The sequence below is a fragment of the Schistocerca cancellata genome, chromosome 2 (genome assembly GCF_023864275.1).
Source record: "Schistocerca cancellata isolate TAMUIC-IGC-003103 chromosome 2, iqSchCanc2.1, whole genome shotgun sequence".
Lineage (NCBI taxonomy): Eukaryota > Metazoa > Arthropoda > Insecta > Orthoptera > Acrididae > Schistocerca > Schistocerca cancellata.
Window position 1 is genome coordinate 797,276,110 of NC_064627.1, and position 24,587 is coordinate 797,300,696.

Below are 24,587 nucleotides of genomic sequence, written 5' to 3' on the forward strand. Positions count from 1 at the left end.
ACGAGATCTACGGCACCTTTGGAGCCATTGGAATCCCTTAGTGATCTGGTTGTCGCTGCATCTTCTGATACGCAACACCTGACACCCACTCGAAAGACAGTGGTTGGTTCGCGTGCCACTGGGCGAGAGAGGAACACGCCGCATGGTTGGCTCCTTACGCCTTAGCAACAGGTACAAGGCGCTACATAGTGTTTATAATACTGAACCAGCATGCCTGTTTTCAAGTCCCGTCTGGACAATGGAGATGTGGGCATGCCAGTCATTGGGTGGTTTAATGTTAGGTGGGTGGGTGTAGCCCCTCAGAGAAATAGCAAAATAGCACACTGGGTGAGAAAGAATGTTAATTTGCACTCGGTATGTTTGCCGTGGGGAGGGGGAGGGGGGAGTTCAGCCGTGGCGTGGAGGAGGCCCTGCCGGCGGAAATCGAGCATACTTGGTACAACTGTCTGCAAATAGTAACACATGTCGGTACGAATGATGCCTACGTCTTGGGTTCTGACACCACCCTCGCCTTCTTTTGGTGGTTGGCCGATCTAGTGAAGGCAGTTAGCACAGCACTTGGGATGCAGTTAAGGTGGCTGTTTGTAACATTGTACCCAGGGTCGGATGCGAATTTTTCGACTTCTGCTGCCGGGTGGATAGTTGTCTGGTTCTCCTTGACAGGACTGGCGTGTACAACATGCAGGAAGCATATTAGGGTAATGGAGTACTTGAGTGTGCACATGGTTTTTTTTAGGTTAGAGAAGCCCCCCCCCCCTCCCCTTGCCTGTCAAAATCGAAGTTACATCACCACAAAGTCCTCAGAAAATGCTCGTCCTCGCAGATCGGGTATAGAAAAGGTTAATATGATGTTAGTGACTACAATAGCATCCAAGGGATGGTCCCAGAATTACTATCGCTTGTTGAAGGTTATAATACCGGATACTATTAGGAATAGTTTGAAACCGGGAGGGAATAGCAACGATATCCTAAGTTCAGATTTCAATATTTATCGTAAGGATAGTTTAGTCGCCAATGGTGGCGTCGAGTTTATTGCACTAAAGAGCTCGATAATATCTAGATAGTTTATCATAGATCCCGAATGCAAATTAATCTTGTGAAGTTAAGCGTCAAAGATTCGTCAAAGATGATAATCAGATGCTTTCATAGACCGCCTGGCTTAGGAGCTGTAGTGGTAGAGCACTTCAGAGAGAACTTACATAGTATCGTTAGCAATTATTCTGCTCATACTGTTGCAATGGGTGGGTGGACTTCAACTTACACGTACAGCTTGGGAGAGTCATGCTATCAAAACGAGAGCCAGAGACAGGGATTCGTATGACACTATTCTGAATGACTTGTTTGAAAATTACTTTGAGCAACGTTGAATCAACGTCTTAGATCTCCTAGCAACAAACAGGCCTGAACTTATCGAATCAGTTAACGTAGAAGAAGGTAACAGTGATCATAAGGCTGTGGTAGCAACTATGACTATGGGGTTTACAAGGAATGTTAAGAAAGGTAGGAAGATATTTTTGCTTAGCAAGAGTGAAAGGACACAAATTTCAGAGTATGTGAGTAGTCAACATCAAATATTCAGTCATGAGGACGAGATGTGGAACACAAATGGAAGAAATTCAAAAGCATCGTTCAGTATGCCTTAGAAAAGTATATTCAGAGCAAGGTATTAAGGGATGGGAAAGACACATTGTGATTTAATAGCCGTTTTAGAAAACTGCTCTCTAAAAAAAAAAAAAAAAAAAAAAAAAAAAAAAAGAGCCTCATCTCAGGTTCAACAGAGGTCAAAACCTAGTTAACAAACAAAAGCTGAGTGAAGCGAAAATGAACGTAATGACAGCAATGAGGTAAGCGTCCAGTGACTTTGAAAGTAAAATTTGTCAACCGATCTGAGTAGAAACACCAAGAGGTTTTGGTCTTGTTTAGAACCAGTGAGTGGTTGGAAATCATCTATACAGTCACTCAGAGACCATACTGGAACCGAAAGGGAATATAACAGAGTGTAGGCCGAAATACTAAATTCGGTCTTCCGAAACTGTTTCACTGCCGAAGACGTATCACAACTCTTTCTTTCAATCATCGTGCGAATGTCGAATTGGCAGAAAATTGAGATAACCGATCGCGTAACGGAAAAGCAAGTACAATCCTTGCTGTGGAAAAGCATCAGGACCAGATGAGATACCTCTAATGTTCTACAAACATCAAGAACTTGCCCGTTTCTAGCAGCAGTTTGTTGTAGATCGCTGGAGCAGCGAAAGGTACCCAGCGACTGGAAAATAGTACATGTCCTTCCCGTTTTCAAGAAGGACAGATGCACACAATTATAGATATACTGTATATCGCTGACGCCAACTGTTGTTTGCTCAAGAATTACGTTTTAGAAGAACGAAAATCTCTATAAAAATCAATATGGATTTCGCAAACAGAGATTTTGTGAAACTCATCTCGATCTGTTCCTCCATCAGATTCACAGCGTCGTATACAGCGGCGCTCAGGTTGGTGCCATTTTCCTTGAATTCAGGAAGGCATTTGACAACTTACCGCACTGCCGATTAGTGGAAAAAATACGAGATTATCGAGTATCGGACCAGATTTGAGACTGTATCCTTGCGGATACAACTCAACACGTCGCTCTTAAGCTCTTGAAGACTATTTGCAGATGATTCAGAATGACTTCCACAGAGTTGATGAATGGTGCAAGCTCTGGCAGTTGACCCTGGCCGTAAATAAATGTAATATATTATGCTTATAAAGGAAAAGAAATCTACCACTCTACAAAAACACTGTTGACACAAATTGATGGAAGCCGTATCTACCGTAAAATGCCTAGGAGTAACTATCCAGAGTGATCTTAAGTGGAACGACCATATAAAACAGACCGCTACGGTCGCAGGTTTGAATCCTGCCTCGGGCATTGATGTGTGTGATGTCCTTAGGTTAGTTAGGTTTAATCAGTTCTAAGTTCTAGGCGACTGATGACCTCAGATGTTAAGTCCCATAGTGCTCAAAGCCATTTGAACCATATAAAACAAAAAGTGGGAAAAGCAGATGCCAGACTCAGATTCATAGGAAGAATATTAAGGAAATGTAACTTACCCGCGAAGGAAGTGGCTTAAAAGGCGGTTGTTCCATCGATTCTTAAGTTTTGTTCATGAGCATGGGATCCGTACCAGGTAGGACTGATAAAAGAGACAGAGAGAGAGAAGATTCACCGAAGAGCGCCACGTTTCGCCATGGGATCGTTTAGTCGATGCGCGTGTATTATCGAGAAGCTCAGAAAACTCCGTTGACAGACGTTATAAGATAGTCGTTCTGCATCACAGAGGGTTTACTATTGAAATTTCGCCAGAGCTCTTTCCCGGAAAAGTCGGACAATATATTACCTCCTTGCATATACAGCCCGCGTAATGACCACGAGTAGAAAATTTCAGCAATTAGAGCTAATAGAGAGGCTTACCGACAATCATTCTTCCCACGCGCCATTCGCAAGTGGAACATAGTAGGGCAGATCAGTTGGTGGAACCAGATCTACGCTCCACCACACACCATGAGGAGGCGGAGTGTGATGCAAATGTAGATGTAGCGAGAGAAATTGACAGTGAAAGTGGAAGGGAGATGGATGATGACAATCGCACTGGGAACCAAAGAGAGAGGAGAAATTGATGGTTTGTGAGAAACAGTGGCAGTTGAAGAGGAAGAGAAATGGATGGAGATAGCAGTGGGAGAGAAAAAGGGAAGAGACAATGGAAATGAAAAATACAGATGAGTAGAGACTATCCAGACGTTTTGGGTGGTCTGGTCCGTCCCCGACCGACGAACTTTAACACGTAGGTACGGGGAAGGGCGCGTTTTGGACCGAAATTTTAAACACGTGGGTGTAGGAAATTAAATAAGTTGAATTTTGAGCTGCCTAGATAGTGACAGTGGGGAAGGAAAGCAAAGGGAGAAAGTGTAAGTGAGAGAGAAGTCAGTGCAACTACGACATCCTGTAAATCAATGGGATAAAAAGGAGACAGTAGGAGAGAGACATATGCAGACAGTGGCAGTGAGAGGGTGATGCTGAATATGAAGGCCTGATTGTAAAGAGAGATTGGGCAAAAGGATTGACAGTGTTTGGTGGTAAAAGAGCGCGAATATGTTTGCTTGCCAAAATTTTTGGTGAGAAGGTGGAATCAGTACTGAGGCAGCTGTTTACGTTTTTTTTCTGTCGGAGTCTTTTAAAGACGAACATAGTCGCCTTTTCGTGCTCTGACACAAGCATTTTTCCGCTGACTAGTATTACTTAAAACTTGAAATTTCCGATCTTGTGAAAAAAATACCTTCAGAGAACACTAACATGATATTGTATTCGATCGTAGAAGTCGTTTTCTATACATTTATTGTCAAATAGTAATAAGACAGCTATTGCCACATCATAAATACACTGACGGAAAAAACTGCAACTTCAAGAAGTACAGTAATTGTGCGACATAAACGAAGTTGGTGGGCGTGTTACTACTTCTGAAACATGATGTCACATTTCACGCCAGACGCTTAATAGTGGCTCTAGTAGCGCCGTTCCCAGAGGATGCGCATCGGGTTTGCTTTAAACACAGGCTGTAACGGTCGTGATCTTTAGTTACTTTTGAGATTGAACGTGGTGAGTTGACATTAGCCAAGAATGCCTTTAAGGCAACCAAGACACCATTATCAACACTTCACTGAGTTTGAACGAGATCGTGTAATAAACTACGAGAAGCTGGGTGTTCCTTCTGGCTTACTGCAGAAAGGCTTGGCAGGAATGTAGCCACTGTATATGATTGCTTACAGTGGTGGTCACGAGGATGTACGGTCGCAAGAAGACCGTACCTCTGATGGCCAAGTGACACTACCGAAAGGGAAGACTGTCGTGCTGGAAGTATGGCTCTGGCGCATCGTACTGCATTTGCAGCAGCAATTTGAGCAGCAGTTGGCACCACAGTTACACAATGAACTGTTACAAATCGGTTACTTCAAGGACAGCTCCGAGCCAGAAGCCCTGCAGCGTGCTTTTCACTGACCCCAAACCACTGCCATATGCGACTTCAGTGGTATCAAGTGAGATCTTATTGGAGGGCAGGGCGGAGGTCTTTTGTGTTTTCTGCCTGGTTGTCACAGATGGCCGTGTGTTAGTTAGCTGGAGGCCAGTTGAGGGCCTGCAACAAACCTGTTTGAGTGCTAGACACACTGGATCTACAGCAGGAGTTATGGTGTGGGGTGTGTTTTCGTATAAGAGCAGGAGCACTCTCTTGGTTATCCCACGCACCCTGACTGCAAATTTGTACGCCAGTCTGGTGATTCGACCTGCTGTGGGGTGCCATTCATGAACAGCATTCCACAGGGTGTTTTCAAACAGGATACAGCTCTCCCACATGCCGCTGTTGTAACCCAACATATTCTACAGAATGTCGACGTGTTGCCTTGGCCTGCTCGATCACCAGAACTGTCTGCAATCGAGCTCATATGAGACATCATCGGACAACTCCAGAGTTATGCACAACCAGCATTAACCATCCTTGTACTGACCGCAACAAGCGTCTGAAATTCAGCTGCCTTGTATACTTAACATAAGACATACAAGATATGCACGATATTAAAGCTGCTCTACATGATGTATTTATCATTCTTATGGCTAACAGCGTACCAAAAATTCACTGGGGACGGGTCTCATTTAGACTCAGGGAGCAGGGATTTACTGGTAGTACTCTAGATGTTGACTCTACCTTGCGGAAAAAACAATTTTGTATTACTTGCAGATTTAAATAAACGTTGTACCGTTGTTGTGGCATTATCGGTGGCTTAATTTGCGGCTTTATCCTTGAATTAACATTAATTTTGGTTAGAATTATTGTATTATTTGTTTTTAATCCGCTTATTTTTTCTAATAGTTCTCAACTATTATGGCATTGTATGGTGTAATGTGAAGGATCTAATGATTCTGCATAAGTCACTGCTTTTCCAATGCAGATATCAGCCTACACGACTTATCCTGTCTTTGATAACGAGGACGGAGGGGGGGGGGGAGTAGTGGAGGACTGATGTGTGAACGGACGGGGGTTGGCTTAGGGCACTCGTCTTCAAAATATTATGCATTTGTAGATACAGACTCATCTGCAAACAAGTGTTCATGTTAAAAAGAATATTCGGAAATTTTCAGATTCGTTTGTTGTTGACACTGCAATTGCTCTCTTTGTGGCTATCAGTTGTGGTAATATCAACGTTTCACACATTGGCCCGTTGATGATTTGTGAAGTAATGAGGAGTTTTGGAGAGACAGAGCGTGTTACTCCTGGAGCCTTGGTGTTGGGAGCCATCAGGTATGGCTTTAGGTCATGGCTAGTAGTGGCTGAGAGACCTCTGATGGCACAGTGGTACATCACGGACATCCTGTGTCCTCATGCGTTATCTCTTACAGTACTCTGGTGCCATTTGTTCAACAGGACAATGCTCGCTCACACATGGCACATATGTTTGTGAACTGACTACAGGCTGTTGAGGTACTCTCATGGCCAACAAAACTCCCACATCTGACGCCGATAGAACATGTGTGGTTCCAGCCCTGACGTCAGTTCTGCCGATATTAAGAATCAGTTGTGGTCCAACTTGCCCATGTACAACGTCTTGACATGCTTCCCATCCGATCCAGTGCATGCATTCAGACCAGAAGGAGATAACGTTATACAGATAAATGGGCTCATACTGCTCGTACCTTTGGAAATTGGACTCTCTTTTGTAATCGATGAAATAATAGTTCAAAAATCATTACGGTCTAATTGAAATGAAAATGATACCAAAATTAAATTACTGTATTACAAACAATAAAAATATAAAAGCCATAACTAATTTACACCTGTACATCGTTCTAGAGATACTCTTGGATATTTGCCCACTTGATGAAGTTTTTAGACCTGTCTGTTCAGACTGGACATCATCTTCTTTTTCCAGATACTATCTGCAGTTACTAATGGCATCGTTGATAGCATATTCCCCTTAATTAATTATCCCTCTGATAGCGTGTATGTATACAAAGTCATTAAAACTCTGAGCAGATTATGTTTTCAGAGCTATAATTACTTATTACTGTTTGAAAGAATATAAGATACAGCTAGGTAGGATAACATTATATCTGACTTATCCAGATGGTTCACTTCCACCTTCAGTTGAAATAAGCCACGAAACATAAGATATAAAACTAATACCGACTTAGCCCGCCCGGCCAGCCGCGCGGTCTAACGCGCTGCTTCCCGAGTGGAAAGGCGTGCCGGTACCTGGCACGAATCCGCCGGGGGATTAGTGTCGAGATCCGGTGTGCCAGCCATCCTGTGAATGGTTTTTAAGGCGGTTTTCCATCTGCCCCCGCGAATAATGGCTGGTTCCCCGTATTCCGCCTCAGTTACACTATGTCGGCGATTGCTGCGCAAACACTGTCTCGGCCGGCCGCAGTGGCCTAGCGGTTCTAGGCGCTTCAGTCCGGAACCGCGAGACCGCTACGGTCGCAGGTTAGAATCCTGCCTCGGGCATGGATGTGTGTGATGTCCTTAGGTTAGTTAGTTTTAGTACTTCTAAGTCTAGGGGACTGATGACCTCAGATGTTAAGTCCCATAGTGTTTAGAGCCTTTTGAGCCGAACACTGTCTCCACGTAAGCGTACACCATAATTACTCTAGCATGTAAACATCTGGGGCTACACTCGTCTGGTATGAGACGTTCTCGGGGAGGGGGGACCGCACAATAACCCAGGGTTCCGTGTGGGGCGGCGGTGGGTTGGGTGGTGTGGGGTTCGGAACCACTGAGGGCTACGGCGGGACGAAGCCTCTCCATCGTTTCTAGGTCCCCGGTTCAATACACAATATACACACACAATACCAACTTAAAACTAAAAAATACTGTATTGATTCAAAAGTTTACCTTTTATTGTCTGAGGATAAATATGTTATTACACTGGCATTGTCCGTCGATAGAAGTTATTTTCTCTACCAGAATAATTGTATTTTACTGTAATAATCAGATGAAATTAGATCGCAGCAGATTTGAAGCGGAATGTTTACAATTGTTATCTGTTAGTAGAAACTAATCTACTCCTCGGCTATTTTGTGCAGTTTATCGAAAACAGCTTCACTGTCCGTGGGCTCCTCAAGGATTTTTTCCAGTAGTCCCAACACATACTTTTCTCTTTCCCTCTTCTCTGATAGCAAATCATTTTCCGTCTGTAAGAAACAAAAGCCAACAAAAATATAAGACGTCAAACACTATTTCTGCGTTTACATTCGTATTATTTCAAGCGTAAGATATTTCTGTACAGCTACATAGTATTTTGCCAGTGTAATGGAAATACGTGGAACTGACAACTTTTTCGGAATGTACCGGAGGACCACTGTCTACACTTATTGCAGTTGGCATTCAATGGGAAATGATTGATACAAATTATGGATAAATACAGATGGTTTTGCTTGAGTTATTACTTTCCACCACAGATCTCAGCCTACTTCGTTTCACCCTCTTTAATAATACGAGCACGAGTGCAGAGTGGGGGAGGGGGAGGGTTAGGGCAGTGGAGGAGTAAGTGTGGGAGGGAATGGGGGGAGAGGGTTGATGAAGGGAGCTCATGTTGAAGATTTTACCATCCACAGAAATTTATTATTGAATGGATGAGAATAGCATAAACGATTCTGGACTATGGTATTTATGCTTAGTATTGTACCATACCATACTACACTTAGTACTATAACCATGATGTCTCAAGTATCAGCTGCCTACATGCAGGGAGTCAGGAGAGCAGTAAGATGCTTTGTCAGCAGCAACCTGACACACCTTCATCAACAATACACACACACACACACACACACACACACACACACACACACACACACGTGCGTGTAAAAAATTGTTACAATGTTATTTCTACGTATGGTTGTCTGTATTATTTAACAGTAATACGTAAACTTTATCAACAACTGGCAGGCGCAAACACAAACACAAACTCTAACACGTGCATCACAATTTTATATTCAGTTGCAGATAAGCATGAAATTTTTACAAATTGTCCCAAACGTTATCGTTTTACGTTAAGTTACAGACAGGCATAAATTTTCAATAGCCCTGTAGCAGGGGAGACAGAGGGAAGTTGTTACATGAGGTGATTTGTTACATTCGAAGTTTTACTTGAATTTAGTACACTTTGTAACAACTAACCCTGATCTCCTCTACTATAGTGCGATTGAAAATGAAGCTCATCTGTAACCAAACATAAAATGGCGATATATGGGCCAGTTTGTTACATTTACTTTGATGCTTTTCTGTAACCAAATATAAAATGGCGATGTATGGGGCAATTTGTTACAACTTCGTTGGTGGGTAGTTGTTGCAATATAACGACCTGTCTCATGTTACATGCGTGACAGTGTTACAGTGTATCAACTTGCTCCCTGTCACCAAACGTGTATCCAATTCAGATGCTAAAACTACTCTACAGTGTCTTATTTCATCAATGTGTTATGAAAACTCGGTTATTAGCAGCAGACGACAAACATTTTGTTGAGCAAGATGAAGCTTTCACCCCAGAATAGAGTCGCTATAATTTTTGTCTGTCTTTGAAAATTAATTGAAAGAGGCTAGTTGAAAGTGTAGCAACCTTTATTATAAATGTGTTTTAAATTCATATGTTAAAGCTACTGTTCAGTATGCTATTTCATCGAAGTGTGACAGTGTAAGCCAATCTTGTCAAGTGTACCATAAACTGTAGGTTAGATCAGAAGTGCCAATTAGTGATCCATGTGTGTATGTAACAGTGCAGAACAAATCTTTACGTGTTTTCACAAGTAATACAGCCAGTTTCAGTGAAACGATTCTGCCAATTAACAACAGTTTGTCTTTGACATGGTGCTATGCGATATTTAGTGCACATCTGCATCTACATCATACTCTGCAAGCCACCTAACGGTGCGTCGCGGAGGGTATTTTTTGTTCCACAAACTCAGCCCTCCGACAATGTTCCACTCACGAATAGCGCGTGGTAAGAATGGCTGTCGGTAAGCCTGTGTATTGCCTCTAATTTCTCGAATTTTCTCGTCGTGGTCAATAGGTGAGATGTATGTGGGGGAATTAATATGTCGTCCAACTCTTCGCGGAAAGTCTCTCTTGTAACGTCTTTCAGCGGAGTTTATTAAGCATCTCCGTAACGCTCTCGCGCTGGCTAAACGATCCCGTGTTGAAACGCGCCGATCTTCGTTGAATCTTCTCTATCTCTTCTATCAGTCCTACCTGATAGGGATCTCAGATATATGAACAATATTCAAGAATCGTTCGAAAAAGTGCCTTCTAAGCAACTTCCATTCTTAAGATTCTTTCTATGAATCTGAGTCTGACATCTGCTTTTCCCACTATTTATTTAATGTGGTTATTCCACTTAAGGTCACTCTGGGTAGTTACTACAAGGCATTTTACGGTAGATACGGTTTCCAGAAATTTGTCTGAACGGGGTGGTTGTAGGGTAACGGATTTCTTTTCCTATATAAGCGTAAAATGTTACTTTATTTACTTTCAGGATCAACTGCCAGAGTCTGCACCATTCATCAATTCTCGGTAGGTCATTCTGCAAATGGTTACTATCTTATGGCGTTGCTACTTTAGACGTCTGCGAATAGCCTTAAGGATCATCCGATATCTTCTACTAGATTTTATATATACAGGGTGTTACAAAAAGGTACGGCCAAACTTTCAGGAAACATTCCTCACACACAAAGAAAGAAAATACACTCCTGGAAATGGAAAAAAGAACACATTGACACCGGTGTGTCAGACCCACCATACTTGCTCCTGACACTGCGAGAGGGCTGTACAAGCAATGATCACACGCACGGCACAGCGGACACACCAGGAACCGCGGTGTTGGCCGTCGAATGGCGCTAGCTGCGCAGCATTTGTGCACCGCCGCCGTCAGTGTCAGCCAGTTTGCCGTGGCATACGGAGCTCCATCGCAGTCTTTAACACTGGTAGCATGCCGCGACAGCGTGGACGTGAACCGTATGTGCAGTTGACGGACTTTGAGCGAGGGCGTATAGTGGGCATGCGGGAGGCCGGGTGGACGTACCGCCGAATTGCTCAACACGTGGGGCGTGAGGTCTCCACAGTACATCGATGTTGTCGCCAGTGGTCGGCGGAAGGTGCACGTGCCCATCGACCTGGGACCGGACCGTAGCGACGCACGGATGCACGCCAAGACCGTAGGATCCTACGCAGTGCCGTAGGGGACCGCACCGCCACTTCCCAGCAAATTAGGGACACTGTTGCTCCTGGGGTATCGGCGAGGACCATTCGCAACCGTCTCCATGAAGCTGGGCTACGGTCCCGCACACCGTTAGGCCGTCTTCCGCTCACGCCCCAACATCGTGCAGCCCGCCTCCAGTGGTGTCGCGACAGGCGTGAATGGAGGGACGAATGGAGACGTGTCGTCTTCAGCGATGAGAGTCGCTTCTGCCTTGGTGCCAATGATGGTCGTATGCGTGTTTGGCGCCGTGCAGGTGAGCGCCACAATCAGGACTGCATACGACCGAGGACACAGGGCCAACACCCGGCATCATGGTGTGGGGAGCGATCTCCTACACTGGCCGTACACCACTGGTGATCGTCGAGGGGACACTGAATAGTGCACGGTACATCCAAACCGTCATCGAACCCATCGTTCTACCATTCCTAGACCGGCAAGGGAACTTGCTGTTCCAACAGGACAATGCACGTCCGCATGTATCCCGTGCCACCCAACGTGCTCTAGAAGGTGTAAGTCAACTACCCTGGCCAGCAAGATCTCCGGATCTGTCCCCCATTGAGCATGTTTGGGACTGGATGAAGCGTCGTCTCACGCGGTCTGCACGTCCAGCACGAACGCTGGTCCAACTGAGGCGCCAGGTGGAAATGGCATGGCAAGCCGTTCCACAGGACTACATCCAGCATCTCTACGATCGTCTCCATGGGAGAATAGCAGCCTGCATTGCTGCGAAAGGTGGATATACACTGTACTAGTGCCGACATTGTGCATGCTCTGTTGCCTGTGTCTATGTGCCTGTGGTTCTGTCAGTGTGATCATGTGATGTATCTGACCCCAGGAATGTGTCAATAAAGTTTCCCCTTCCTGGGACAATGAATTCACGGTGTTCTTATTTCAATTTCCAGGAGTGTATGTTATGTGGACATGTGTCCGTAAACGCTTACTTTCCATGTTAGAGCTCATTTTATTACTTCTCTTCAAATCACATTAATAATGGAATGGAAACACACAGCAACAGAACGTACCAGCGTGACTTCAAACACTTTGTTACAGGAAATGTTCAAAATGTCCTCCGTTAGCGAGGATACATGCATCCACCCTCCGTCGCATGGAAGCCCTGATGCGCTGGTTCAAATGGCTCTGAGCACTATGGGACTTAACATCTGTGGTCATCAGTCCCCTAGAACTTAGAACTACTTAAACCTAACTAAACTAAGGACAGCACACAACACCCAGTCGTCACGAGGCAGAGAAAATCCCTGACCCCGCCGGGAATCGAACCCGGGAACCCGGGCGTGGGCCTGATGCGCTGATGCAGCCCTAGAGAGTGGCGTATTGTATCACAGCCGTCCACAATACGAGCACGAAGAGTCTCTACATTTGGTACCGGGGTTGCGTAGATAAGAGCTTTCAAATGCCCCCATAAATGAAAGTCAAGAGGGTTGAGGTCAGGAGAGCGTGGAGGCCATGGAATTGTTCCGCCTCTACCAATCCATCGGGCACCGAATCTGTTGTTGAGAAGCGTACGAACACTTCGACTGAAATGTGCAGGAGCTCCATCGTGCATGAACCACATGTTGTGTCATACTTGTAAAGGCACATGTTCTAGCAGCACAGGTAGAGTATCCCGTATGAAACCATGATAACGTGCTGCATTGAGCGTAGGTGGAAGAACATGGGGCCCAATCAAGACATCATCAACAATGCCTGCCCAAACGTTCACAGAAAATCTGTGTTGATGACGTGATTGCACAATTGCGTGCGGATTCTCGTCAGCCCACACATGTTGATTGTGAAAATTTACAATTTGATCACGTTGGAATAAAGCCTCATCCGTGAAGAGAACATTTGCACTGAAATGAGGATTGACACATTGTTGGATGAACCATTCGCAGAAGTGTACCCGTGGAGGCCAATCAGCTGCTGATAGTGCCTGCACATGCTGTACATGGTACGGAAACAACTGGTTCTCCCGTAGCACTCTCCATACAGTGTCGTGGTCAACGTTCCCTTGTACAGCAGCAACTTCTCTGACGCCGACATTAGGGTTATCGTCAAATGCACGAAGAATTGCCTCGTCCATTGCAGGTGTCCTCGTCGTTCTAGGTCTTCCCCAGTCGCGAGTCATAGACTGAAATGTTCCGTGCTCCCTAAGACGCCGATCAATTGCTTCGAACGTCTTCCTGTCGGGACACCTTCGTTCTGGAAATCTGTCTCGATACAAACGTACCGCACCACGGCTATTGCCCCGTGCTAATCCATACATCAAATGGGCATCTTCCAACTCCGCATTTGTAAACATTGCACTGACTCCAAAACCACTTTCGTGATGAACACTAACCTGTTGATGCGTACTGATGTGCTTGATGCTAGTACTGTAGAGCAATGAGTCGCATGTCAACACAAGCACCGAAGTCAACATTACCTTCCTTTAATTGGACCAACTGGCGGTGAATCGAGGAAGTACAGTACATACTGACGAAAGTAAAATGAGCTATGGAAATTAAGCGTTTCCGGACACATGTCCACATAAAATCTTTTCTTTCTTTGTGTGTGAGGAATGTTTCATGAAAGTTTGGCCGTACCTTTTTGTAACACCCTGTATATACGAGGGATATCCAGAAAGAAAGTTTTGATCGCTCGCGAAATGGAAACCACTGTAAAAATCCGATGAAGCTTTGCACAGATGTGTTGGGCAGTGTCTACATCTACATGAATAGTCTGCAAATCACATTTAAGTGCCTGGCCGAGGGTTCAACGAACCATCTTCACAATTCTCTATTATTCCAATATCGTATAGCGCGCGGAAAGAATGAACACCTATATCTTTCCGTACGAGCTCTGATTTCCCTTATTTTATCGTGGTGATCGTTCCTCCCTATGTAGGTCGGTGTCAACAAAATATTTTCGCATTCGGAGGAGAAAGTTGGTGATAGGAATTTCGTGAGAAGATTCCGTTGCAACGAAAAACGCATTTCTTTTAACGGTTTCCAGCCCAAATTCTGTATCATTTCTGTGATACTCTCTCCCAAATAATACAAAACGTGGTGTCTTTCTTTGAAATTTTTCGATGTACTCCGTCAGTCCTATCTGATAAGGATCCCACAACGCTGAGCAGTATTCTAAAAGAGGACGGACAAGCGTAGTGTAGGCAGTATCCTTAGTAGGTCTGTTACATTTTCTAAGCGTCCTGCCAATAAAACGAAGTCTTTGGTGAGCCTTCCCCACAACATTTTCTATGTGTGTCTTCCAATTTAAGTTGTTCGTAATTGTGATACCTAGGTATTTAGTTTAATTTACGGCTTTTAGATTAGACTCATTTATCGTGTAATCGAAGTTTAACGAGTTCCTTTTAGCACTCATGTGGATGAACTCACACTTTTCGTTATTCAGGGTCAACTGCCACTTTTCGCACCATTCAGATATTTTTTCTAAATCGTTTTGGAGTTTGTTTTGATCTTCTGATGACTTTATTAGTCGATAAACGACAGCATCATCTTCAAACAACCGAAGACGCCTGCTCAGATTGCCTCTCAAATCGTTTATATAGATAAGGAACAGCAAAGGGCCTAAACGCTACCTTGGGGAGCGCCAGAAATCACTTCTGTTTTACTCGATGACTTTCCGTCAATTACTACGAACTGTGACCTCTCTGACAGGAAATCACAAATCCAGTCACATAACTGAGACGATATTCCATAAGCACCCAATTTCACTACTTGCCGCTTGTGTGGCACAGTGTCAAAAGCCTTCTGGAAATCCAGAAATACGTGATCTGAAATCCCTTGTCAATAGAACTCAACACTTCATGTGAATAAAGAGCTAGTTGTGTTTCACAGGAACGATGTTTTCTAAACCCATGTTGACTGTGTGTCAATAGACCGTTTCCTTCGAGGTAATTCATAATGTCCGAACACAATATATGTTCTAAAATCCGGCTGCATATCGACGTTAACGATATGGGCCTGTAATTTAGTGGATTATTCATGCTCTGTAGTACGCCCGTCGATCGCGTCACATCGCTCTTTCCAGTTCTGAGCGCACAGTGAACACGTAAATGTACCTAGAAAATAGTGTCTCCCGCCAAGTACGGGAGCCTGGTGCGAAATTTCGCCTGAAGCTATGCAGCCCACGCAACACAACTGTCACGCCATTCCTTCTTCGTGATAATTCCCATCTGCACTCTGCAGGGGCAATAAGGATCCCCCTGCAGCGTTTTCAGTGGAAAGTGTTTGACCCACAATACAGACCGCAATTGACCCCCTGAGTTTCATCTCTGCTCGCACGAACCGCTGACTACGAAGACAACATTTTGGCACAGACATCGAGCTGTAGACCTGCGTAGAGAATTAGCGGAAAGCACTGGCGGCTGCCTTCTATGAATCTGAGATGAAGTTCTCTTTGTTTACGAAGAAGTTTTCTAACATATATATATATATATATATATGTTAGAAAACTTCTTCGTAAACAAAGAGAACTTCATCTCAGATTCAAGAGAAATAAAAACCTGTCTAAAAAAAGCTGAACGAAGAGAAAATGAGCTTATATATATATATCATTGCTCTTGTTATGCTCATTTTCTCTTCGTTCAGCTTTTTTTTAGACAGGTTTTTATTTCTCTTGAATCTGAGATGAAATTCTCTTTGTTTACGAAGAAGTTTTCTTATATATATATATATATATATATATATATATATATATATATATATATATATATACGACGGCTATCCGGAAAGTAAGTTCCGATCGTCCGCGAAATGGGCACTACTGTAATATATATATATATATATATATATATATATATATATATATATATATATTGTAAACAATAACGGTCGTATCACACTTCCTTGAGGTACTCTGGAAATTACCTTTATATCTGTCGATTTTGTTTCGTTAAAAGTAACATGTTGAGTTCTATCTGCAAGGAAGTCTTGAATCCAGTCCAAATCAGTTCCGATACTCAATAAGCTTGTATTTTCATCACTAATCGGCAGTGTGGGACGGTGTTAAATGCCTTCCTGAATTCAAGGAACACGGCAGCAACCCTGAGCGCTGCTGTTTACGGCACTGTGGATCTCGTGGAGAAACAGAAAGAACTAAGCTCCACAAGATCTCTGTTTACGGAAACCATGTTGATTTTTATAGAGGATATTTTCATTCTAAAAAAAAAAAAGCCATAACTATTGCGCATAAAACATGTTCCACAATTCTACGTCAGAGTAATGTCAACGATATAGGTCTATAATTGTGTGCATTTGTCATAAATTTAGAAATTTATGGTAATGACTATGGAAGCAAAGTGCTGAGTTCATCGGTCCTAGGCTAACGCACTACTTAATCTAACTTACGCTAAGGACAACACACACCGGTGCCCGAGGGAGGACTCGAACCTCCGACGGGGGCATCCGTCCTAAGGCTCTTCTTAAAAACGAGAATGACATGTACTATTTTCCAGTCTCTAGGAACCCTTCGTTGCTCCAGCGATCGTCGGTAAATTACTGCTAGAAGGGGAGCAATTTCTTTCGCGTAATATTTGTAGAATCTTATAGATCTCATCTGGTCCTGACGCCTTTCCATTACTAAGCCATTGCAGTTGTTTTCCTATTCCGCGATCTGGTATCTCAATATCTGCCATGTCGACATTCGAAAGACGATTGAAAGGAGGGAGCGTGTTATGATCTTCTGCGGTGAAACAATTTCGGAAGACCGAATTCAGTATTTCGGCGTCCTCTCTGTTATCTCCCGTTTCGGTTCAAATGGTTCAAATGGCTCTGAGCACTATGGGACTTAACATCTATGGTCATCAGTCCCCTAGAACTTAGAACTACTTAAACCTAACTAACCTAAGGACAGCACACAACACCCAGCCATCACGAGGCAGAGAAAATCCCTGACCCCGCCGGGAATCGAACCCGGGAACCCGGGCGTGGGAAGCGAGAACGATACCGCACGACCACGAGATGCGGGCCCCGTTTCGGTGCCAGTATAATCACTGAATGAGTGAATAGATGATTTTGACCCACTTATTGGTTTTACATACGACCAAAACACAGATCGGTTGACAAAGTTTCACTTTCAAAGGCATTTAACGCTTTTCTCATTGCTCTTGTTATGCTAATTTTCTCTTCGTTCATCGTTTTTTTTAGACAGGTTTTTACTTCTCTTGAATCTGAGGTGAAGTTCTCTTTTTTATTTATCTTGATTCGGAGATGAAGTTCTCTTTGTTTACGAAGAAGTTTTCTAACACGGCTATTCAACCACGGTGGGTCTTTCCCATCCCTTAAGACCTTACTCGGAACATACTTGTCTAGGGGATATTGTATGATGCCCTTGAATTTTTTCCATCTTTTCTCCACATCTTCGTCCTCATCACCGAATATTTGATGCTGACTGCTCACATGCTCTGAAATTTATATCCTATCACTCTTGCTAAGGAAAAATTTCTCCCTACCTTTCTTAACATTCTTTGTGGGATCCGTTGTCATTGATGCTGTCACAGCCTTATGATCACTGATACCTTTCTCTACGTTGACCGATTCGATAAGCTCAGGTGTATTTGTTGTCAGGAGGTCTAAGACGTTACCTTCACGAGTTGGTTCCCTAACCATCTGTTCTAAGTAATTTTAGGATAAAACATCTGGAATGATGTCACACGAATCGCTGTCTCTGGCATCAGTTTTGATAGCATGACTCTGCCAGTCTATACCTGGCAAGTTGAAGTCACCCCCTCTTATAACGGCACGATCAGGAAATTTATTAACGATATTCTGCAAGTTCTGTCCAAAGTGCTCTATCACAAGAGCTCCTGACCTAGCCAATCTGTAAAAGCATCCGATTACTATATTCGACGGATCTTTGATATTTCACCCAGATTAATTCACAATCAGAATCCTTGATAAACTCGCTAGATTTTATCGAATATCCTTACTGTGATAAACACGTCGCCACCATTGACGACTGACCTACGATAAATAGTCCAATCTGGACTTAAGATTTCGCTGTGATTAACGTCCTGTTTCAACCAACTTTCTGTCCCTAATACTATCAGTGCATTATAACCTTCAGAAAGCGATACTCCATTGGATGCTCTTGCAGTTTACTAAAATCACAGTAGTTGTTGTTGTGGTCTTCAGTCCTGGGACTGGTCTGATGCAGCTCTCCATGCTACTCTATCCTGTGCAAGCTTCTTCATCTCCCAGTACCTACTGCAGCCAACATTCTTCTGAATCTGCTTAGTGTATTCATCTCTTGGGATCCCTTTACGATTTTTACCCTCCACGCTGCCCTCCAATACTAAATTGGTGATCCCTCGATGTCTCAGAACATGTCCTACCAACCGATCCCTTCTTCTAGTCAGGTTGTGCCACAAACTCCTCTTCTCCCCAATTCTATTCAATACCTTCTCATTAGTTATGTGATCTACCCATCTAATCTTCAGCATTTTTCTGTAGCACCACATTTCGAAAGCTTCTGTTCTCTTCTTGTCTAAACTATTTATTGTCCACGACCGAGCGAGGGGGCGCAGTGGTTAGCACACTGGACTCGCATTCGGGAGGACGAAGGTTCAATCCCGTCTCCAGCCATCCTGATTTAGGTTTTCCGTGATTTCTCTAAATCGTTTCAGGCAAATGCCGGGATGGTTCCTTTGAAAGGGCACGGCCGATTTCCTTCCCAATCCTTCCCTAATCCGAGCTTGCGCTCCGTCTCTAATGACCTCGTTGTCGACGGGACGTTAAACACTAACCACCACCACCACCACCACCACCATTGTCCACGTTTCACTTCCATACATGGCTACACTCCATGCAAATACTTTAAGAAACGACTTCCTGACATTTAAATCTATACTCGATGTTAACAAATTTTTCTTCTTCAGAAACGCTTTCCTTGCCATTGCCAGTCTACATTTTATATCCTCTCTACTTCGACCATCATCAGGTATTTTGCTCCCCAAATAGCAAAACTCCTTTAGTACTTTAAGTGTCTCATTTCCTAATCTAATTCCCTCAGCATCACCCGACTTAGTTCGACTACATTCCATTATCCTCGTTTTGCTTTTGTTGATGTTCATCTTATACCCTCCTTTCAAGACACTGTCCATTCTGTTCAACTGCTCTTCCAAGTCCCTTGCTGTCTCTGACAGAGTTACAATGTCATCAGCTAACCTCAAAGTTTTTATTTTTCCTCCATGGATTTTAATACCTACTCCGAACTTTCCTTTTCTTTCCTTTATTGCTTGCTCAATATACACATTGAATAACATCGGGGAGAGGCTACAACCCTGTCTCACTCCCTTCCCAACCACTGCTTCCCTTTCATGTCCCTCGACTCTTATAACTGCCATCTGGTTTCTGTACAAATTGTAAATAGCCTTTCACTCCCTGTATTTTACCCCTGCCACCTTCAGAATTTGAAAGAGAGTTTTCCAATGAACATTGTCACAAGCTTTCTCTAGGTCTACAAATGCTAGAAACGTAGGTTTGCCTTTCCTTAATCTTTCTTGTAAGATAAGTCGTATGGTTAGTATTGCCTCAAGTGTTCCAACATTTCTACGGAATCCAAACTGATCTTCCCCGAGGTCGGCATCTACCAGTTTTTCCATTCGTCTGTAAAGAATTCGCGTTAGTATTTTGCAGCTGTGACTTATTAAACTGATAGTTCGGTAATTTTCACACCTGTCAACAGCTGCTTTCTTTGGGGTTGGAATTATTATATTCTTCTTGAAGTCTGAGGGTATTTCGCCTGTCTCATACATCTTGCTCACCAGTCGGTAGAGTTTTGTCAGGACTGGCTCTCCCAAGGCTGTCAGTAGTTCTAATGGAATGTTGTCTACTCCGGATGCCTTGTTTCAACTCAGGTCTTTCAGTGCTCTGTCAAACTCTTCACGCAGTATCATATCTCCCATTTCGTCTTCATCTACATCCTCTTCAATTTCCATAATATTGTCCTCAAGTACATGGCCCTTGTATAGACCCTCTATATACTCCTTCCACCTTTCTGCTCTCCCTTCTTTGCTTAGAACTGGGTTTCCATCTGAGCTCTTGATATTCATACAAGTGGTTCTCACAGTAACCTTCTCTATATCTGATGTGCGACGACGAACATTCTCGTAGGACATTGTGGCTATTTATCAGGCAAATCGTCTTTGATTCCAAGGTAGAGTTTCTGTAACCAAAAAAGCCCCATGTGCATGCCACACGTACTCCGCTACCCTAGTATCTGCTTCCTATGTGTAGTGCACGCCTGATCTATTAAGGGAAATTCTACAATTCTGCACCCGATAGCGGAGGCCGAGCAACTTCGCATCCGATACCGTCGCAGAGTCGACTGAGCGTCTAGTTTAGACCTTCCACTTTGCTCCAAACCAGAGGAGAGCGATCAGCGTTGGGGACGAAGACAGCTTAGCTGCAGCCAGTATGCGATGCTAGTTGTCTTCACCAAATCAGCCGAAAGGAGCCGACGAAATCCTCCGAACCAAAGCGGAAGGCCCCATTTGTGCCGAAATGTGCTACTATATGCAGCCGGTTGCACCAAGAGCGCTCGATAGCTCCCGGCAGGGCCTCTTCCTCATCACGGACGAGACCCCCCCGGCATACATACCTAGTTCATACTGGCATTCCTTCCCGCATCGCCTGCTATTTCTCTGAGGGCTCCATCACGCACTTAAAACTGGAGCTCCCAATGACAAGCATACGCACCCTCTGCACTTGTCCGGACTGGGCAGGAAAATCGGCCGCTGGCCCAACAGGAGAGGCATCCTGTGCTGGCTCAGAGTTATTATCAACAGTGGGTATCAGTGTTGTTAAGGCGTAAGGAACCAGCCGCGCGACCTGCTCCCTCTTTCGCCTTCCACCCAATGACATGCGAAGTCACCACTTTCTTCCATCTACCCTCGAGTGAGAACGGACCGGTCAAATGCTGCGTATCAGAAAATGAATCTACACCCGGATTACCAGGGGAGTCCAACGACACCAAAGATGTCACGGGTCTCGTCACCAGCACCCCGATGTCGGCGTAACTTTGAGCGCTAACCGGAAGCATGTCGACGGTAGCCAACTCTCCTTGTGTCCGCTCGCAACTAGCACAGGCCCTAGCCGTATCGTAGTGTGTAAAAAATAGATATAAGATCTCAAATGGCGCTGTTGAGTTTGGAATGTACGCAAAATATAACGAGAAGAATAAACGCTGAAACCGCTCTGCAGATTTCTCACTATACTCTGAGACGGCAAGCTTTTAAACAGAAATAAATTTCTCTACTGAAGTGGATGTATCTACAGTTATCTGTTACTAGAAACTCTCCTTACCCAAAAGCTACTGCACGAAATAGGTATCCAAACTAAACTATATGGTATGTACGACCGAGCATCTGGTGGCGGGAAAATTGCACTAGGAAGCCTCCTTACACAAAGATATGCACCAAAATTTACGCAAAAACAAAAACTTAGAGTAATTTGCTAACCGCTAGTCTACACAGTAAAATACTGATATAGTTCACTTCTTTGGAGAAGCACATGTCTCTCAACTGGAGTAGTGCATTTGGATTGATGAAACCATAAACAACACTGCGCACGCTTTACACCGCAATACAACATTATGACTGTTGACAATTCATTTGTGCATGACACCTACTGGGAATGTCAAGAACTAACAGTGTTAGGTGGGAATAAAACTGGAAGTTCCAGGTTACTGCATTCAGTGCTGTACCACACATTTTTTAAAAGTTTTAACCTTTTCACAATTAAAGGTTACTTTTTGTGTAACTAATTTGTAAACAGCTTGTACAAGAAACCCTTACAGATTTTGATAAGTAGTGCAGACAATTTTAACTGCTATTTTATTTGATACAAAGATCGAATTTTCGTTTATGGACGCTCACCCATCACTGTCTTGACATATACAATTAGCGCAGCATTCATGAAGATAACATATCGTATTTGGTGCTTTTCGAACTTATACTTGCTTATTGCAATGTAACATCACATTAAAGATCTATCCGAAACACATCTGTTTAGTACTCTCTGTTGTATTAAGCTGTCCGAAAACGAGACACCAGTGGATAAACATGCTGTTATTTAGTAGTTGATTATGGAGATACAGTCTGTAAACATTGTTGTAGAGTTTTGGCATCATAGTTCCGGTCGGTTTTTTGGGGGGTGGGGTGGGGGGCATGAAGTGCAGCTTAACCTGTAGCTTATACCATCACTATCAATAAATTTACATGTTTCTGACGTTACAGTTTATGGATTTGATAACAATATTGTGATATTTTATTTGAAAGCCCCTGATGCTTCGTGTGACAGCACAAGTCATCCAGTCAGTCATTGACGAGTGAATCTTATCTTAGATCAGTAGTGCCCCGTGTATTTTGTCCTGTTATAGAAAAATTCAGACGTCCAAATAACACTGTAATATTTAAGCGGGGGTCCAATGTGCCTTGCACTAAGTGTGATGCAGAGATCGAATTTTGCTCATCAACAAGTGCAGCTCAACCAGTGACGGTAAAATACTGGACTGTGGTTTCTGTGTGTGTGTGTGTGTGTGTGTGTGTGTGTGTGTGTACGTGCTTGCTTGCCCGTGTGTGTTTCAGATTGCTTCTGAGACAGCAAGGTCTGAGACAAATCCAGACTTAGCAAAGCTATGGCACTGATGATAAAGCATTCCACTGCTCTCCTAGCCTCCACCTGGCATAATTAGCTTTCAACAGTCACATGCAAATGTCACTGGGCTACATACTGATTGCCTGTTTTGTTTACGAAGTTCAGGTGTTTGGGCCTTGAGTACATGGTCAAGATGGTGGTGGCTCTTGGACTACAAGGGTTGCCCAGAAAGTAATGCATATCGCATTTTTTCTTCAACAATTCTTTATTGAAAATAATGAGAATTACACACAGGAAAGTATGGTCTTTTATCTACACGCCCCATTTTTCCGCGTAATCTCCATCCCATTCTGTGGCCTTCCTCCAGTGTGAAACAAGGGCATGTATGCCCTATCGGTACCAATCCTTGTCCTGGTGGCGGAGCCAGTGCCTCACTGTGTGAATCAACTCCTCATCGTCTTCAAAATATCTTCCACGAATGGCATCCTTTAACGGCCCAAACAAGTGATCAGGTGTGACAGCCGTGTATGGTCTTCCCGACCGCTGCAAATCGTGGAGCTCCGCTGAATCACCTTCTGATTACCTGACTCTCCGTGCTCAGCGACTAACTGTACTTCTGGCGACAGAAGATGCTCCATAGACTTTGCAAAAGCGTTTGTGAATATTCCTCACAGTTTCTTTCTCTGCAGTGAAACATTCAATGACGACACGTTGCTTGTAACATACATCAACTACAGACGCTATTTTGAAACTGTCGTGCAGCTACGCGTTCTGTCGGAAATGTCGGAAACTAGGCGCACCCACTCAGGAGACTTCAAATAATACGAGTACATACGTAACATTTCGCGATCGTAGCATTGCTTTTGGCTGAGAAAAAAAATTGCGGTGCATTACTTTCTGGGCAGCCCTCGTACACAGATTATTTCGTTTACGCACTTCAGGTCGTTTGAATACTTCTGAACATGGCCAAGATGGCGGCTCTGGTGTTATATACTGACAGGCCGTTTCGTTTGTGCAATACCGTTCATTCAGATGCTTTTGAACATGGTCAAGTTGGCAGCTCTGGGGCTACATAACTGATTGGCTGTTTCGTTAGTGCAATTCAGGTCATACGGATGCACAGACATTTTAGCTGTGTCAGGCTGCTGTTGACACACAACTTCACTGCACTCATGCACTTGCATGCAGGCAACCTACATGTGTGATGTCATTGGTGTGGTACTAGAGTTGAGTTAAGAAGATTCCTGGCGGCTGGTGGCATTGTTGCCGGCTTTCAGCTGCAAAGCACAAACAACTGCATGCGAAAACAATAGCTGTGTATAGGGTATTGTCAACACTGAGATGCTGCCATAGAGACGTTAGCAAAATTGTGTTACATTGTTGTTTGAAGTAGGCGAGCAAACTTGCCATGCCCAGCCCACTGCAACTGACAGGGATCTTCTTATGCCAGCTCGACCATAAGTACATTATAGCACTAAGCATATGCAGGGTGTCCCAGGACGAATGGTCAATATTCAAAGATACTGTATAGTAAACATGGGCGCCAAAATGCATACCTTAATAGATAAGAGCATTTTTTCAGTAGAAGAGATGTGTTCCACTATAGTACAGATGAACAATCCTCACTGCTCCTAAGGCATGCACTTTAGATCCCACGTTTACTGGACATTTCTTTCTTGTTTTGGTCTATACTATCACATCACAAAATAT

General features: G+C 43.8%; 1 long non-coding RNA gene across 1 annotated transcript in view; it reads left to right on the forward strand.

The window, feature by feature from the left end:
* Positions 1–24,587, forward strand: part of LOC126162650 (uncharacterized) — a 253,794-nt gene that overhangs the window by 156,925 nt on the left and 72,282 nt on the right. The window lies entirely within an intron of this gene.